The 20093-nt window shown below is 42.8% G+C and overlaps 1 protein-coding gene across 5 annotated transcripts in view; it reads right to left on the bottom strand.

Annotated features, from left to right (window-relative positions):
• Positions 1–16528, bottom strand: part of nek7 (NIMA-related kinase 7) — a 90419-nt gene extending 73891 nt beyond the window's left edge. For 4 of the 5 annotated variants that reach the window (XM_084548484.1, XM_084548483.1, XM_084548485.1 and 1 more), the window contains exon 1: positions 16142–16528. The gene's annotated coding sequence lies outside the window, so the exon portion shown is untranslated. Of the gene's footprint in view, positions 1–16066 lie in introns of all 5 variants that reach the window. The other variant, XM_084548482.1, reaches the window with a different exon arrangement.
• Positions 16529–20093: the final 3565 nt, after the last annotated feature.

Raw genomic sequence — 20093 nt, 5'->3', positions numbered from 1 at the left:
AAAACGTTTTGCTCTCACTGCAGACGGGAATCTTTGAATTCAGGAAAACACATGACGGGAACAAACGGCAGTGGAAACTCAATGTAACAGTCTGCCTGGATTTCTGTCACGTGGGTGCGAAATGTTAGCTGGCTGGTTGGCAACGGCTAAAAGCCAAATCCCCAAACTATTCATAGATGCGTGTCGGAGTCTAGTTTGGACTTTTTGCGTGAGACAGCTGCAAATATATAAGACAGGACAGACACGTTTGGTGAGCAGTAGAGAACGCCAATATGCTAAATATGTAGACGCACAATGTGCCACTTCAGTGTGCCTTAAGTAAGATTTATTTTAATTTAGGTGTGTGCTTTTCCCAAGTTTACACCCGTATTTTTGTTCCTTTGGAGCAAAAAGTGAGAAACAGACTGCCTGTCTCATAATTAAATTATCATATTTAAAAACACTGCAAAAATACAGCAAATTATCCACGAGCGCTCTCACCATTTCCATTCCAGCTGGGCTGTCAGAAGGGAATATATAATTTCTTAAAAAAATAAAAATAAAATTACAGTGTGTTGGGAAGTAAGCTGTAAAAAAAGTATATATATTTATCTCGCTGACAAACTGATGGTAGGTTTCTGTTAAGAGGGGAAAAAATAAAAAATAAACTCCCCTACCATACCATCAACCGCTCGATGTAAACAAACACCGTTTCCTGACTGAGCTCCGTCTAATGTGAGACTCCAGCTCAACGTTCTCGCAGCGGGCCCAATCACACATAGTTAATTATATGATTACAGGAGGGAACGGTGTCACAGAGTGAGGCAGAAAAGGATTTTAACACGACAATTCAGAAATTCTTCTTTGTTCTCACACTTCCAGCACCACCTGATTTGTTATTTTGCCATTTTCTACTTCCTAATCTCCATTTCTCACCTACAGTACCTCTAGTCATACTCACCCCACAGCAGTTTGGGGATTTTTGCATTTTTTCTTTTAATTACACAGACCATTTCTGTATATAGCACTGTATGACCACGTCTTATAAGAACCATTAATCTTCTTTTAGGCTGGCATTTATTAACTGCATTGAAGCAAATGTTTTCTTACTCAATAAGAAAATATTAACCAGATGTCCAAGGATACCAGAGATCGTGAATTTCCGGGTGATAAAACAATTTATCCAATTTATCTCCAAGGTATCTGTGCACCGTGCATGCCTTGGTGCAAAGACACAGGCTCGAGTCTTCGGGAAAGCTTCCTTGGCATCGGATCAGATGAGGGAGGTCTGCGCAGACAAATTCTTGCCTCGCTCAGAAGCCGACAATCCGAGAGTCATTTAAGCATCCTATAGCAGGTGGCTACGCTGGTGTGCACATGTGCAAATGTTGACACAGGCGACGGGATTTCCCCACCACTTTCCCACTTCAGCCGCTGTAAATCCTGAATCCAGAGCAGATATGGACCAATAAACACATTATCCTTACAACACCGCTGAACATTTGTAAGCTGTTAGGTTGTGTAAACTACACTGTGATATCCTTTATTAATCCCTCTCTGCATTGAACCCATCATTTTGTTACAAATAGCAGAGTTTGGTTTGGGTTCGGTGCAAGGAGGGATTTGAACAAGTGACCTTTTGGTTCCAAATCTGCTTCTCTAACCATTGCAACAAACAGCATAATGTTTTAGAAATGTAACCATAAGAAATTTAATTCCTAGAATTGAGAATATACACCGATCAGGCATAACATTATGACCACCTTCCTAGTATTGTGTAGGTCTCCCTTGTGCCTCCAAAACCGTTTTGACTCATTAGAGAAGACATGGGCCTTCTGAGGGTGTCCTGTTTTTAGAAGAGACCTTTAGGTCCTATGGGTTGATCAAGTATCAAACAGATCAGTTGGGATCTCATGAGGCCAGGTCCACACCTTGTGCTGTTCTTCATGTTTTTTTGAGTTGTTCCTAAAGCGTTTTTGTGTGTGTGTGTCTGTGTCAGGCTGCATCCTGCTGGGGATGGCTGCTGCCATCAAGGAGTGTCATTGCTATGGGGTGGGGGTGCCTGGTCTGATCTAGGTGGGTGCTACATGTCTAAGTAACATCCACATGAATGAATGTCAGGTCCAAAAGTTTCCCAGCAGAACACTGAATTGACACAAGATGTTATTTACGTCTCCTGTCAGTGGTCATAATGTTTTGACACTACACAGACTGATTAAAGATCCAAACGTAATCCCTTGTCGACAAAAACCATTAGACTAGGTTTACATACTGCTAAACTAGTAAACAAGCATTCATTTTTTTAAAATAAAATTAAAAAAAAGTCTGAGAAAAAGACTAAAGTTGGCTTTTACAACATAGTGGACAAGAAGTTGTCCTACCTTAATATGAAAGAGAACATATTCATTCAGTGTGTGAGAAGGAAAAAAAGAGTCGGGCACAGCAGTGATGTGGTGCAGGACAGAGTGGGACAGATGCAGAACTGAGAAGAAACGTCGGGAGACAGAAAAAAGAAGCTTGTTAGCCCTGATGTGTTCATGGTCCTGGGAGAGACAGTGCAGCTCCGCACCACAGAAGTTGGCACTGGCTTTAGCTCCTCTTTAATCCCGTTTTCCTCCCCTTTGCATAATTCATTTAAAACAGGAGAACGGGAAAAAACAAAGAGAGGGAGATGATTATAAAAAGGTGGATCAAGGCAAACTGGGAGGGAGTGGGGGGGGTGAAATGAAGAGGAAGGGTCCTGGAGTTAAGCGGCCACAAAGAGAACAGTGCTACATCAGCTCTCAACGCTAGGACAATGAATATGAAGACAAACTGATGAGCTTGGGGTTCAGAAGGAGAGGAAAGAGAAGGGCAAGAAAGGGAGTGAAGAAGAGAGGGGGAAACTATAATGTGACACTATCTGGCCTGGGTGTACGATGTGAGGGAATCAAAGGCACCTTTGAGGAGCCTCAAGACGACAGTGAAAGTGCTACAAGAGTGGTGTCCATGATTACAAGAAATGGAGAAACCTTTGAGTCTACGCTCATGAAAGCCCACCCCGGGCCTCCTCGCAAACCCCTGCTCGACGAACACTGATGATACAGAAAGAGGAAAAGAGGAAGAGAGCCACTAATGATGGAGGGGTCCGGGTACTACAGAAGCAGCACACTTTCCAATTCATTTTAATCACTATTCAAAATCATTAGCCCAAATGTGCAAGCACTCATGTTCATTGGACCGCGAGCTGAGAGAGAGAGACGGAGAGGGCTACAAGACCAATTACACCTCAGCATGTGAGCCGGTCTTTGAGGCCTTTGAGTAAGACGGTCCAAGACTTGACAGAATAGAGAATGAAGAGAGGACATTTTTATTGTCTCTCAATCTAAAAAGAGAAAAAAAACACAACACAGCGATGAAGGGGAAACCTTTGAAATAAGCTTTGCAGAGCCAGCCAAACACACTACACAGTCCATTTCCTCAAATCTGGCTACAAAAGCAAAAAGTTAATCAGGGACCAACTCAGCATGAGAATATTACCGAATCTCAAATGGTCAGACGGAAGAACCAAATAACAACATGGACATCAAACGGGATTCGAGAGCAGAACATCGCTGGAGTAATGGCTGGGTCTGTGTGTGTGTGTAAAGTGTGCGCATGTGTGTGTAGGCTGGTATCTGATCAGTGTGGCTTCTCCGGTCCTTCAAACCTTCTGCACACGCATTTCCAGTTCAACATCCAGATGAAGAGTTTATGGGCGGTTATTAAAATCAAAAACAAGAGCCACAGAATAAATGACCTCGATGTTCCCGCTCTTACATGTATAAATGAAAATGTGTGTGATGTTGTTTCCGACCTTCACCCTCTCCCCGGTGGAGAGAGCACAGTGAAAAATGATAAAAAAGGAAATTAAGACAAAGACGGTCTGCCGGGACGCTACAAGGCCAGTGATCCATAATGCTGCTTGCTAACTATTTATAGCCATCCTTTACATTTTTCACTTTCAGATTTTTATAGGCTCATGATTATTCCACCGCAGAAGTAAATAGCACAGCACAAATAGCCGGGGCTTCATGTGAGGCCTTAACTGATTTATTCCCCTGCAATCCAAACTAACTAGCACGGTGCTCTGCTTTTGTGTGTGTGTGTGTGTGTACGTTTCACTTATACTGCAGCCTCTATAAAACACATCTGCACTATCACCTGACCTTCCACGAGCCAGAAATCCCATTAACAACATTAGACTCTCTTCTGTCTTCATCTGCGTGTGTGTGTGCCTGCGCATGCACACCTGCACGTTTGCATCCCCTCGTATTTTATTTCGCATTCTCGGTCGCCGTCTATAGCGAAGCACATCTCCACCATTGAGAACAGGGCTCAAGCACAAACAGGTGTCAGCCGCTCTCCTCCCCTTTCTCCATCTCCCTTGCTCTTGTTTTTTCGACACGAGCTGGCACGTGGCTAAAAGCCCGGACCACCTCTCGGCTCCATTGTCCCACGCACTCCACAGCGGCACTGACTACTCTCTTGTGGCGAGCGGGCCCTTTGTTGCCGGCCTGTCACTTCAGCAGGTGCCTCACAGAAAAAGGCAGGAGCCAGCCCGCGCGGCTTCGTTAGCGCCGAGCGACCGTTTGATGTGCTCATTTCATCAGCCGGAGACGGCAGCCAAGGAGGATGCTAATAATCACTTGAAAAACAAAAACATTCCACTCAAGCTTGTAAAAGATAAACTCCAATTTCAATGATAAAAGAAGAGTGACAGACAGCCACGGTACCAGTCGAAAAGAGACCGCCAGCCGCACTACCCCTCAGTCTCCCCAATCCGAGGTGAAACCAATTCATACTGTCAATCACTGAGTATAAACAAAGTGTATTGACAAATTGCTGACGGTGTAAGGAAAGACAAAATAGTGTGGGCTAAAAATGCAAAAAAAAAAAAAAGGAAAAAAAAGACAGAGCTGCATTTAAGACAGCTGTGTGATCCCTCAGAAACCAGCTTAGTGTGTCAAGGCGCAGGCTGTGTGAAGGGGAGAACCCCCCCAGGCGTTCAGGAGAGGGGACCCCGGGGGTTTAGGCTGAGGCTTGCACACCCTCGCTACATTCACAGCCATTCAAAACGCCATCTCACCATCGCACCTCAGTTAAAATAGAAACTGAATGTATAACATATGAAAGTAAATCAAGGGCATTTAATTGAGGACGGTTTGTATTGCTGCAAGAGATGCCACAACGTTTTAGGATGCTGCAAGAGACTGGATAAGCAACCGTTCTAAGATTTAGCAATGAATCAAGAACAGCTTAATTGTGGATGTAGTTTTAACTTCTGAAAATAGTTTGAGAATCACAACTTTTCAGGTGCCACGTAAAGATAAGAAATCTAGACTATTATGAGAAATTAATATGAGACAGGGCCTTGTATTCAAGGCTGCAACAAACGTCAAAGTATTGTTTTGATTAATTAATAAATTAGTTGGTTCATTACACGTTAAAAAGACAGTGTCCATTACAATTCCTTAGAGCCCAACGTGCCTTAAATGTCTTACTTTACGTAACTTAGAGTGCAAAACATTCAATGCGGTGTGACATAAAACAAAAACTTGGTCGGAGCCATGGCTAGAATCAGTTGGAGCAGTGTTTTTAAAAAACAGCTCATTTGTGCTTCAACAATTTTTTATTGTCAATAAACTAGGGATGCACCGAAAATATTAGGCCGAAAAAAAGAAAATGCATTGCGAAAAATGCTGCGGTTGTTGCTTGCGTCATCACAACATACCTGTTTCGGTCGTGTTGTTTTGCCGATAAATTTTCGGTCGGAAAATGGCCCGAAAGTGCATTTTTGGGTTTTCGACCGAAGAATGTGGGACTTTTATCGCTGAGACAACACGTGCAAGCAACAACCGCAGCAATTTTCGGCCGAAAATGGCCCGAAAGTGCATTTTCGGTTTTCGGTTTTATTCACCTAATTGTCCAGGCACTGGACAGTTCTGAGGTTGTATATTCAAATATTTTGAACCAACATCAATCACCGACATCACTGTAAAACATAGCTTAATGCCACGTTCCAGTATTTTATCATATAAATATATATATAAGCCACCATTTATAAGCAATATAAAGCAGGAGCTAAAATACTCTCAAACATATGTTTATTTGATTATTTGGTCATGGAAGCAGATTTTATTTATTTTTGATGTATTTTTAAGAGCACACTGCTGAGTTCATTTATGCTTCTGAACCAAATATCCACACCCAGGGTTGCACACCACAGCATGATGAAGATCCCAAGGCTTAAGGCGGCATTAGTGCCCTGTGACAACAACTCGTGGTCTTTCACAATGCAGAGCAGAGCGGCGTTGCACAGCAGACCAGACCAGACCAGAGCAGAGCGTCCAGCCCTCCAGGAGCAACAAGGGCTTTGTTTGTTAGCCATGTCACTGACTGACCACCAAATTAGCTTCATCACCTCTGGCACCATCATATTGGATGTGACATTATGCACCGCAGGGCTGTGGCTGTGTTTTGTCTGCTAGGCTGGAGGGCTTATTAAAAAAAAAACTAAAGAAATAAAATGGGGACAAATGAAAATACAAATTAAGGACCAAGCTTCTGCTGCATTTTTTTAGTGCTTTAGTTTAAAGCAGTGTTTTGTCTCAGAGTCTGGTCTTTATCAGAACAGCTGTGCGTTCTGAGGCTTAATCTCATAATAAAGCCAACGGGAGTCAACAGATTATAGCATCATCTTCCAGGCAGCGACCAGATAATGAAATTACGCTATAATTCTCTGTCCTCCAGTGGTTCTGTAATGCCGGAGACGAAGCTACAAGAAGGAGGCCGCTTGTCCATTTAAACTAAAAAGAAAAAGAGCAAACACGCAAGCTGGCAAGACAGACTGTAACAAATCTGTGTCATTTGTTGGTAACTCACAAAACAAAAAGGTACAGACTCGCTGCTGCTTTCTATTCATCGTATATTCTGCCTGTGACAGTATTCTACAGCGGCAATGACGAAGCAGCAATTGCTGACCCGTCTCTCTCTGCTGTTTATAGATGATGAAGCTTGTCATTTGAATTTCTCATCTATGAAACAACCTTTAAAAAAAAAAAAAAACATCTGGTGAATGTGGTCTACTTTCCCTTCACACAAAAACCAGCAGTCTCTCCTACTCCCTTGAAGCAAGTTTCCCCCCCCCTTTCTCCTTGGATAGCTTGAAGCGGTTCCCCTGTGTTAGCATAGAAGTTTGTCTGAGAGGAAATGACAAGCGCAAGATGTCCAAATCATTAGTAATGTGAGAGGAGCAGTTCCCAGGCATGTCTCGTTACATACTTGACTGCTAACGTGAGGGGCTAAGGGCTCGTGTTGGGGCTTTTCTGGGCCCAAGTCTTCTTCTATTCTCTCTGAGGGAAGGCGGATGAGGACCATAACTCTTCAACATCTCCACGGTTAGTAATAGAATCATGCAAGACCCTGAACCCAAAACAACCTTACCTCAACTCTGGCACAAGATGGGGAGAGAATGAAAAACCAAAACACAAACTGCGGCTAATGTAATACACATAAGCTCACATGCACATAGATGCAGACGCACACAGAAAATGAATGTCTAAAAAAAAAAAAGAAAACTGGAAGCCGACACTGACTACATACTAATAGTGGGCCCATGGGAACATGGCTCCACAAAAATCAAGCTTGGGTCTGGCTCTGGTTCGGTTTCAGCCTGCTGTGGCTTCTGTGGTGGGCCGTGCTGGCAGCCGCACACACACGCACACAATATCTCCTAACCAGATCCAGAGCACTGCTACTCAATCAGAGGTCAAATGTAGTGCTGTTGCTACATACGTGTGTGTGTGGGTGTGTGTGTGTGTGTGGGTGTGTGTGTACACGCCCATGTCGTTGTGACACTGCCAAGGAGGATGACTCCTTACTATGAAACTGTCAATAACGCAACTATTTCAGTTGTTTCCAGTAGCACAGTTTACCCTGGCGTAGGATCACACCGCAAAATACCGTAACTCCACCGAGCAAAGCCAAAATGAAGAAGATGGGACAGGCTTGAATACTGGAATTTGAAAATTTTAAACTGCGATCATTAACTACAGGGCTAGTCTTATGGGTTCCTCTGAGGAAAAAAAAAATAAAACAGGAATATGCAACTACATAAAGGCCATTTTTGGAATCGGTACTTGAGAAAATAAAATGTGTTGGCTTCTATTTCTCTCTGTTACACATGGATATTCTCTGGGAAGCAATATAGTGTGTTTTATCTATTCTCTATGAACAACAATGAGGTGAAAAATGAGGCTTATTCCTCCGTTTCACTCACTTAATTTAAACTGCTGTGAAAGGGCCAAGTGACCAAGCCAAAACCGCCATTTGGGCACGAATAAATATAGAAACCAAAAATGCATGTGAGCACGGCACACACATGCACATACGGATGCACAAATGCACACAAACAAAAAGTTCAATGTTTATTTTTATTCCTCAGGCGCTCATCCTTCTTTGCATGAGTGCATTACCCGGCACACCGACAGAGCACCGCGGTATGTGTGCGAGGATCAGAGAATAACGTTGCCCCTAAGGGGTCGCACCTCTCTCCATTCTCGCCCTCCTCCCTTATCCCTCCTCTCCTCTCTGTGCCTGCAGGGATTTCCCTTTTCAGTTCAGGAGAGATGTCAGACCTGTTCCACCATCGCTCATACAGAGGCTGGACTCCTGCCCCTATATTCACCTCCAACATCTGTAAAAACCCCACGAATCAGACTCATTTCTTCAAGTGGGGCTCGAATCAAGATACACCGTCCTCAAATGAATCTGATTATTTTTGAGCTTGATGTCTGAGTGGGCTGAGCACAGCACATATTTAGAGACATAGAGGGTGCGTGGGTGCCTCTGTGCTATTTTGGAAGTGAGACAGACAAAAGGGCTGGCTGTAGTAGACCATAAACTAGAGGATGTGGCGATAAGCAAATTTGCCTCTTAAGCCCGAAGCAGCTGTACCAATCCAAGTGATGCATGACGAGCTCATCAAGTGAAAAGAGGCTTCTCCAAGTATTTATTTGTATAAGGCATTTAAAATTACTCCATTGGCAAAGGAGGCAAATGACTCGACTGATGAGCCATGGTAATCTGGTGTCTCCCACATCAACAACCGAAACACTGTTGGGCGGTAAAAAGCACTGCACCATAGCATTGCAACAATGCCAAAAATAAAAGGGTGCGGATTTACCAACACATCTGTCCTGCAGCCTTAACTCGGCTGCTGAGATTCGATGACATGATGGGGAAACCTTTCATTCACTATAAGATAGCAGAGGACAAGAATTGTTGGAGAAATTTACCAACACAGTAAATTTTCTGACCAGAAACAGGCAGTTTCCATCTCCCGTGTGACTGATTAGATATTTAACCCAAAATATCACACAGGAACCCGAGTATAGGTTTATTTATATCGCAACAGAGCTGACAATATTCTGAAAATGAAAACGTCAGGTGCGGAAAAGAGAGAGACAGAAGAGAGAAAAGCTCCCCAACAGGAGTTGAAAGCAGCTAAACCAGAGAGGTCTTTCCCTGCCTCCTCTTTCACACATTAGAATATTAATATTAATGAGACTTCCTGCCCCCCCCCAACCCCCCTCCTCTGTTTTGCTCCCTCAGACGATTTGAACATGAAAAACTTAAAAAGCGCAAATTCCAGGAGTTGCGTATCACAGTTTGACCTGGAGCCACACAGCAGACACCAACCATGACAGACTCGCTGTTCAAAGCAAGCAGGAGCCGCTTTCATCAGGGGATCCTGGTGTTTTTGGGTTTTTTTTTTTTTTTTTTTACAGTGTGACACCACCAGCCCATGCCATCTGCCTTTTTCTGAAATCAGAACTTCAAGATGTGCTTCCTGCTCGTGCGTTGTTTTTTTTTTTAAGGTGGGTTTCACAACCAAGGCCCAACGTCACGCAAGCTTTTGCTGCTGTGCTGCTTGCTGACTGCTGTTTACAGCCAAGCCTCGCAGTGTGGTGCAATGTTAAATATTCACTGTTAAACTGTCATCCCAAAGAACAGGTTGGGATCCCAGCCAAGCATTCACGGTACAGCGGCATTGGATTGTCTCACTCTTCAAACACAAACCAATCACTATTTTACGCAGCCAATCCAGAATCAGACCAGCCTACGTACGTACGTACTCCTGCCACAACCCCACTTCTTGATATTACTATTAAGTTTATTCCTGCCTTTTTATACTCAAAGCACTTTTCCTTCATCATAAATATCACGCAGAAAAACATTAACACACACATCATTTGTACTTAAAAGACACCTCTACTCGAGGCCCGAGTAAAGCTCTGCTCTCTCCTGATGCCTGCCATCAAACATCTGTAAAATATTTTTATTTGGTGCCCCAATACCGCACTGGCAAAGGTTTCTCATCCTTGGCTTGGCAGGACTTCTGACGGAGCCAGCCGGCAGCGCCATACAGACCTAACCCCCGCTGCTGCAGCTTCCTGCTGCTCTGGGGGAGTCAGGCTGCCTGCCTCCCTGACAGAGAGCCAGGCTTGGGCAGGAAGGAGGAGGCTGAGGGGAGGCCCCAGGTAGAAAAGACCCCCAGGAGAGCAAGAGGCAAGAGCGGGGGGGACAGAGTAAGAGTCGGAGAGGCTAAGGGTAGAAAGAGGGAAGAAGTGGGAAATCTACATATGGAAAAAGAGGGGGGGTGGTGAGCTACAAGATGAGAAGCAGCAAGAGCCGAAGCGGGGAAGGGATGGGTGACACGGAGCTGAAAAGGGAGTGAGACTGAGGGGCTTGAGGGCACGCTGGGCAGCAGGAGTTTAGGGGAGCTTCTCATTATGACTCCTCTTCCTTGTGCGTGCCCCCAGGCCTTGACCGCAACCTCAAAGCCCTAGGCCAAACCGAGAGAGCAGGGAGACCACAGAGGACTGCCGTGAGTCAGGGTACTAACACCGAGAGAGGGGAGGGAGCGGAAGAGAGAAGTCTCCCACATCCAAATGAGGCAGCGTGAAACAAAGAGACTGAAAATGAAAGCGTGTGGATCGCTCAATTAAGCTTTTTAGGAGCAATTCATTCCAGGACCACATATTTGCATTTGCAACATTATACAGCTAATTCAAGTCCAGTACAGTATTCTGCGTAATATCCATAAATCCCATGTGCAAAGTAAATGCTCTGATGCACATTTCCTCTCACACTAACACTCTCATAGACTGTACATCGCAACTAGTCGATGGAAAGAGGAGGTGTAAATACCTTTAATGGAAACTGCTTTCCATTTCTCTGAACTGTTTAGCTGTTCACTCGTTAGGAACTGTATTAGAAACAGTTTCCAGTGGTTTAACAGGGCACACTGAGGGATTCCTAACAGCTGATGAAGCCAGAATGCAACGGGTTACAGCAAGTTAAGGATATGACTAATACAGAGAAATCTGCCCTGACCTTCATCCTGCTGATCGACTTGTGACGTCACTGGAAATAAAAATAAAAGGGCGAACGAAACAAAAAAATGAAAAAGAGGAAGACGCCAAGAAAAAGACAGAAAAAAAAAACGTCCCGACGTTTTCACACTGCAAACGGGGAGGGTAAAAACAGACAATCTGTCAAAACAAAGATGCTCTCACACAAAATTCTGAAGCAAATCCCGTGTGGAACATTAAGGCTTATTTGTGGTGAGGCTGGAACAAATGCCCATAGCACAGTCAGCAAAGCGACACGCACACAAACACACACACACAAAAAAAATTCCTCCTCTTTCTGTTCACGAGTGCAAATTCATTCTGCGTTCGTCTCATCTCATGACAAATGCATACTGTCACCGTCACTGATGTGGTGTTTGCAGTGGCATATAGCATCTTGTAATTATTCTGTGAAAGTGATTTTGTATCCCGAGGGATTCGTATTGCATTTTTTTTTTGCGTGCGGATAATCAAAAGCGATAGAGAAGGAGAGGGGACGACTGGAGAGTGATCACCAATAATAAAAAGGAAGGTTTTTGCTTTGGAGCCATTTTTCCAGCACAGTTTGGTAGTTTTGTTTAGATCACAACATACAGTGACAAAGTTCATACTATATGTTAGATGTTTTCAGTATAACACATGTGCATTTCCTCCACAAATTCATTTTTATGTGTCGCTAATGTCAAATGTTAAAATTTCTGACACACAAATAAGCAACTTATCAACACATGAAAATACTTTTGTATCCCTCATACATTTATTGGATTGTTTTTGCGCAAATTGAACATTTTATTTCCAAGCAGGCCTCGTTTCAACCTTCCCCATGAGCACTGGAAAAAGGCAGCCGTAATGAAGCTATTTATTTCTCCATCTTCACTAAATCCTTTTTGTTTTGTTTTTTTTTTGTTTTAAAGCTCTTTAGTGTAAGCATAAAAACGTGGTTATTGCTTTAATTGCTCAATTAGCTTAATAGGTTCCTACCTCCATTACATTTAAACAGAGTTGTTTCACATACAAAGCAACACAAAGGCTGTTATAATACGGAAAAATACAAATGTTTACTTACTCGACATCCTTCGCAGCGAAATAAACTACTGAGAATCTGCGGTCATGGCGTAAACTGACCCCAGGGCGCTGAAAGCATTTCATAAACTTTAAACAAGGTCCTAGGTCAGTAATTTTTGTGTTTGCATGTCTTTGTAGTCGGTTTCCCCCCAGAGCACTTCGGAGCCCCGACGAGAAAAGGCATCAATGCCACAGCGAAATTGAGAACTCTCACGTGACGCGAGGAGCTGCGAGGCATCCTCCAAGGATATTTGAACGCTTGAAACATCAGTGACCCTTGATAAGATAGAAGGGGAGACGGATGAGAAAAATATTGACAGGCTGGCTGTTTGAGAGCTGCTTAAACAGCCCACTCTCACTGCCAGAGACCTTACTCTAAACTAAACTGAGCCTGGAAAGGAAAGGCTCAAATCTAAATTCTCCACACTGAGCTTCTATTGTTTTTCTTTCACCTCATAATGTAATGAACGATCGCAATGTTGGAACACCAAAGTTGCCTGTGCAGTGGTCTACTCCTGTTGCCGGCGTGGTTTCTGTACAACGCTCGGCCAAGGTCTTTGACATCATGTAAAAGACAGTGTTTAATGTAGCTCAAAATGGCCTCGGGAAGCATCTTCCTTCAAATATGCTTTGTGAAAGGAAAGGAGAAAAAAAACAGATAACAGTTTTTTGTTCTTTGTGAAAACCCAAAGGCAAGATGACTGTTAAAAGTGGTCAGATGACAAATGTCTCATCTGATCTTTAATCCAGTCGAGGGGCCAGCTTCGGGGCTAAAACAGGAAACTCTCACAGGACAGAGCGATTTGGTAAATTCCACTGCGCTAAATCACAGCTGTTGAGTTTCTCCACACCAATGAATGGCATTTTAGCTCTGAACGTCTTAGACAGAGAAGATACTGTACGTATGGTCATATGTACATGTAGCTGACCCCAGGCTCCATCACAGACAATGCAAAGCCCTATTTACGCTTCTATAAAGACCGCTTTATTTCAGTTATGGCATTATCTGTAAGCTTTATTTAATTATTTTCCGTCCCATGATTGTTGAATTACGGTTTCTGTTTTCAGGAGTTATCATTCAATCAGACATAACAGAACTAGTCTGGCGACCCTTATTAAATCCAAACAATAGAGTAACGCTAAACCATTGAGTTCTGCCAAAAGCCTGTCAAAACTAATCCACCTCTCATCAGATGAAACTCAAAGTGGGACAAACTGGCAGACACCCCTCACCGCAAACACAGATACAAACGTTTGGCAGTCGCTTTCCGATCATCCGGTTCATGACACATTCCTTGATAGTCAACTTCACAGAGCCAGCCAGCCAGCGTTCATCTCAATCACCTGACGACGCTGGCGGACTCAAGCCAGTTGTTTCTGACGGTGATGGGATGTGGCAACACAGGAGTGAGTAATAATTCGGGTCAACAAGGTACGTCAGTTCCCACTAACTCTTAGTTTGAATCATCTCTCTGAAGCGTTGCCAAATGTGATAGTAAGAAGCTTGAAATATTTGGCTGTGATAGGCGGCGACAGCAACACGGCACGGGACGGCGCTTTCAACCTACATGTGACCACCCGGCATTGTTAGGTCTTGAAGAGAAATAACCGTCTACACACCTGTACTGTAAATCTCAGACTGTGGGTTGCATTTCCTCCTTATTTTTTTTTGTATTTGTACAATTATTGTTATTATTACAAAATGGTCCACTCAAGTTGCAGCAAAACTAGTGATGCAATCTGTATGTAAAGGTTTTGCAATAACAACTATGACTCACGAAAAAAAAAAAAGCACAGCAAGTCACACAGAGAGAACCTCAACTTCTTGATTTTAATCAGCGGGCCTCTTCTACATGAATCCGGTATAACTCTCACTGTACTTAACAGTGTGAAACAGACAGACGAAGACGTAATTGAGTCTTTTCAAAAATGCTAAGAAACATTTGTTTGTTCCTAAAACCTGTCCACATTTTAAAAGGTTTAAAAAGATATACAGATGTGTGTATTTTTTGGATGTAGTCCAATATTCATGCACCTACTTGCCAGCTCATCGGGCTTTAAAAGTGTCCCTTCACGACTGTTATAATGTTCAGTTTATGTTAAAGCAGCGTCAGAAAGGTCGTAATTCAACTGTAATATGAAAACTCGGTTGAATCAACAGCTCTAGCTTGTCATTTTAAACAAATACTGAATACCACAACCTTTATGAAGCACAGACTGCTACGTTAGAACTGATTTATTTTCAATTGTGTGTAATGAACTGGAAAATACGTGTGGCTTGAATTTAATAAACAAAAAATGTAAGTAGCGAATGAAATAAAATATTTTTCCAGCTAATCAGTTCATAAATTGGTTCATTAAACACTCAGAAAAAAAAATATATTTACTGATTAAATATGTTCTTTCAAAGTTACTGTAACTAAAGACAAAATAAAAGCACACTAGTCAAACACATTCTGCCTTTATCTGCTCCGTTTGTTTGAAGTCAAGATACAAGCAGATATAGCATGAGTATGTGTAGCGTGGCACCTTTGTCTGCTCTTTGCTTAGGAACATATAACTTCCCCATGTGTACATTTAAGAGACGAATTCAGCGCCAAGTCATATAACGCACAGGTACATGAAAGGCATCCACGTAAAACAAATATTTGACTTTGCAGTTATCGTTTTAGCACTTGTCACCACTGTGGGATAAATAAAGGACTATCTTATCTTATTAAACTATACCTCTAAAGTAGGGTTTCTTTCTTTTATTTACACTGCCTTCTTAGAATCCATAAATAAAGTGATCATGTACAAATTTGTCACTTTTCTCGCTGCTAGAAAAAAAAAAACGTCGCCAAAAAAAAGCAAGTGACACAGAGAAAATCTCAACTTCTTGATTTTAACCAGTGGGCCCCTTCTACATAATATGCATCATTTTGCCCCTGTTATTTTCATTTAAATGACACTACTTGTCATTAACAGTGTATGACTCTATTAAGCATCCAAAATAAAGTAATCATGCTGCACTGAACTACAGATTTCTCAGCTTTTACACAAGAAAGCTATTAATGCCAACACATTAAACATAAACCAAGCAAGAGAAAGGTATAACACAGACATATTCTACGATATATAACAGTGCCAGTGGCTGTGAGAAGAGTTGTAAGTTGTCATTTATGCAAAGTACCCCTGCACTTCTGTATCTGCAAAGTTGACTACAGCATGACTGTCACCCTGTAGCATCCACGTTAGCCGCTGTCAAGTTTCCCCTAAAAGGTTTAGCCGCTTATTTTTACGAGGCACAAGGAGGTTAAGTCGCGAGAAAGTTGTTCTTTGACGTGCTGTAGTCATAATTATAGTGTCATTATCAGCGCTCACTGACAACGTGTAATTCAGAGGTGGTTAGAGTTAGCAAAGCCGCATGCTAGCAGGCTAACGGGCTAAGCTAGCTAGCAAAGTTCGCATAAACTTTTTTTTTTTTTTCCCTTCAGAGTAGATACCAACCTTGTGTTCTCACGGCAACCGGTGGGTGTCGAGAGCTTTTTTTTAAAGTGCTGTCAGACCACAAACAAGTCAACAAGTAAGAAAAAAATAAAGCTTACGAGAGGTTGTTGTTTAGGTTGAAGTTGAGATTAGCCGTTAAAGTTCATTGTCAGCTAACGCTCTCGGGTTCTTACCAGGAAGTGGGACTCTGTTGCTAAGCTATTCCTTCTTCACGCTGGGAGCTTCTCCTGATGACTATGGCGGTTGTCTTTGTTTTGACTTTCCCTTTTCTCTCCAAGGTCGCAGCAATAACAACACACACACACACAAAAAAAATAAAAAAATAAAAAACCTCGACGGGCCTCTCTTCTTGCGTGGCACTTTGCCGGAGCTCTTAAAAAAGTTTTCTCTCTCTCTCTCTTTCTCTCTCTCACTCTTTCTCTCCCTCTCTCTCTCTCTCTCCCTCAGAGAGCGACGTTTCTGTCGAGTCAGTCGGGGGATGTGTACGTGTTTTCAGACAGACTTCTCTTCCACTACGAGGCCGGCCCCCCCTTCATCACCACACCGCTGACCCGTGTGCCAGTAATGTAAACAACCCAGCATTCCCGGAGCGCAGGCAGGAGGAGGGAGGAGGAGGAGGAGGAGGGGCGAGTGTCAAAGAGTGGAGGGAAGCTGTCAAATACCGCGAGATTCAACAGAGAAACTCCAACCAACCACCTGACCCCACCCTGCAGTTTACTTTTTTGTTATCGTTGGCATTAAGTTTGGATCGTATCACGCAGTTTTCCAGTGTATTTGCAAGGAGGAGAGGAGAGGAGTGGAAGTTCCCGAGAAATGTTCTCAACTCAAGGTGCTTACTCACTACTACTCACCACTGCAGGTAAAATACAGTCACCTTCTCGCCACTTCATTAGGCACACTAGAGAAGATGGATGCATTCTATACACAGATCATCCACAACATTAAAACCATTGCCAGGATAAGTAAATAACATTGACCATCTTGTGACAATTAAATGTTCTGCTGGGAAACTTTTAAACCTGGCATTCATTCATGTGGATGTTACTTAGACATGTAGCACCCAGCTAGACCAGACCAGACCAGACACCCCCCACCCCATAGCAATTACACTCCTTGATGGCAGCAGCCATCCCCACCAGGATGCAGCCTGACACGGTTTAGGAACAACTCCAAAAAAACATGGGGAACAGCACAAGGTGTTGACCTGGCCTCCAAATTCTCTAGATCCCAAACTGATCAAGTGTCTGTGGGATGATCCACCGAGATTCCTCCCCTCAGAGACCCCCCCCCCCCCACTAACAACATTTTGTTACCAGACACCACAGGACACCCTCAGAAGGCCCATGTCCATTCTCTGATGAGTCACAACTGTTTTTGGAGGCACAAGGGAGACCTACACAGTGTTAGGAAGGTGGTCATAATGTTATGCCTGATCGGTGTATATAACAGCCGCCTGCAATAATTCTTAGCTTTGTGAAGGTTATGCTATTCAGCAAGAGAACTGTTGATTCAACTGTGTTTTCACTGTGGAAGCTGTGTTTTGTTGTGCTATTGAACTGTATTCAATACATGTCTGACACGTTTCTGTTATTTTGACAACCCCTAGCCTAGATAACAGAAATACCGTTGTGTTTAATCCAATCCAGTTTAACGGCACCACAAACTACATCCTCCAGAATGCGCATGCAGCTTGCAGCATAAACTGAACATTATAACAGGAATATTTAGTGCAGGACTGTAATATTCATTTTCACTAGTGTACCTGGTGAACCGCCACGTGGGTGCACATGTTCATTCCCGACAGCATAAATCGGTGTCATTAAATGTTAAAAAGTTTTATTTCATTCATTCAATTTAAATTATGCTTTAATCAGATGAGATAAGATGTACTTTTATTGACCCCCACAGGAGATATTGAGGGTGACACATCAGCATTAGTAGAAGAATAACACACAGTCATTTATACAGGTACATGTTCTAGGAAAATACCTGCAACGTTTTAAATAATGTATGTGTACACACAAATGATCTCCATTTGCATGTGCAAGCAAATGTCTCGTTGCAGACAATAAATATAACCATGTACAGTACGCATACAATAAATATGAAAATACACGGTGCAGGGTGTATGGAAACTCTGACTAAACACCAAGTTAAACCAATGAAGACATAGAGTCATAATGAGTTTGAACGTTTACCGTCACACTTCTTCATCAGCTGGTGAAACTGTAAATAAAAAGAGTACAAAGATATTGCACTGTACATAGTTGTAAATATATAAATAAACTGATTTTTTAGCATGTTCACAATCAAATAAATTAACTCATGGCATATCTCCAATAAACTGCGATGGCTGAGGAGGGGCAACAATTTTAGGGTTAGAAAGATAGATTAATAACAACTTTATTGATCCCTTTGGGAGGTTCCCGCAGGTTGACACTTCATTCATATTAGCAGGGGTCGGATACAAGCAGATAGTTTTGGCGATGTGTGGCGTAGTACTTTTGAAGTGCCTTCTCTCGGCTTAGGAGAAATCCAGCGTGTGAATATGGATGCAGTGTCAAAGCTACACAATGCAAAGGCACATGAAAGGCATCTAACCTAATAGGAGGGAAGGCGTTACAGCGAGCGGAGGTGCCCTCACTTTCCCCTCATTATAACAAAAGATTCTTCAATAAGAAAGCGGAGAAAATGTACTTAACGTGTCGAAAAGGCTACACGGTATTTAAGAAATGTGGTTAAACCCAGATTTATTTAAGAGTGTGCTCGGCGGGAGTGCGAAACAAATTCAAAATAGCCTTAAATATTGTAAAATACACGCACAGCTTGCCTCAGAGCTGCAGATTTTCTGATTAAATCCACGAAAATAGACATAATTTACGCTGGGTTTCCGTGGGTTTGGAGACAAAACCCAGCCTAAATGTTTAATACTTTTAGTAATATGTTCATGTGTACTTACTATTTTGCCACTGTAGCTATTGAAGTGCATCTAATATGATGCACATCACGTGCTTGGGTGTGACAGTCAGCTCCGGATCTCGAAATGATTAGCTTCTTAACTCAGTTTCAGGTTTCCTATAAGCAGATTAATTTATGTTTTATACTTAAGCTGCTCATCAACACATATTTAAGTTGCATAATTGATATAGGCGTAAAGTGCAGGCTCACAGATTTAATTTGAGGGGTGTTCACATCCAAACAGGAGGGAAGGTGTGGGAGTCGCAGCCAATTTATACGCCGTCTCTTATTTTCAGAGAGGCTCAAGAGCGGCTGACAGATGTCGGACCCTCCTTCATTATTTCCTCCTCAGTTAAGCAGGTTAAAGGCTGTTTTCAAGTGTGGCATTTACATTTGGAATAGTTATAGTAATAAATTAACAAAAAGAAACGGTGTCCAATGATGTACGGAGCTTGCACTGACTCAGATATCATGGAGATAACGACCAATCAAACTCAAACTCCTTCATGCCATGAGATAAAGGTGGTAGTTAGGTAGAGTTAAAAGTGGCGTATTTCTTTTTGACATGTTTTGGAGTAGAAGTACACGTCGGCGTGTAATTGTGCTTCCATTCACAGTAAACACGGTAAACTTTTCCGCCACTGTTGGTGACACGCTCCTAACAAAACTAAAGGATCTGATATTCCAACTTTGCTCGGGATGATGATGACGAGCTGTTGAGGATGCGAGCGTCAACGTGTGAAAGAGACGGCAGCAAGGCAGCAGCCGGAAGCTTAATGCCTTCTCCTGAATATGCACAGAGTCTGGCTCGCTGTCATTACTCGCGTACGTGCAGAATACCCACGCGATCCACGACACACACCCGCGCACACATCGCCTGTAATTGGGAATATTAAGAGAATTTATTGACAAAAGTGGTATTGCAGATTGACTCGCGCGGACAAGCGAGAGCATCTGGAACTGATCAGCTTACTTCGCTTTGATAAAAGCTCCGGCGCTGATTTCACGACTGACAATTCAAACAGCGCCGATACACAGGGAACACATCTGTCTTCTTCCCATCCCCATTGTTAATAATCAACAAGTTAGGTGGGGTTGTGTTTCTTCTCCCTACTTCAATAGCCTTTTTTGTTAACCTCACTGCAAATATGGAGAAGGGAAGAGATG

The sequence above is a fragment of the Chelon labrosus genome (assembly GCF_963514085.1).
Source record: "Chelon labrosus genome assembly, chromosome: 7".
NCBI classification, from domain to species: Eukaryota; Metazoa; Chordata; class Actinopteri; order Mugiliformes; family Mugilidae; genus Chelon; species Chelon labrosus.
This window is presented reverse-complemented; position numbering and strand designations above follow the sequence as displayed.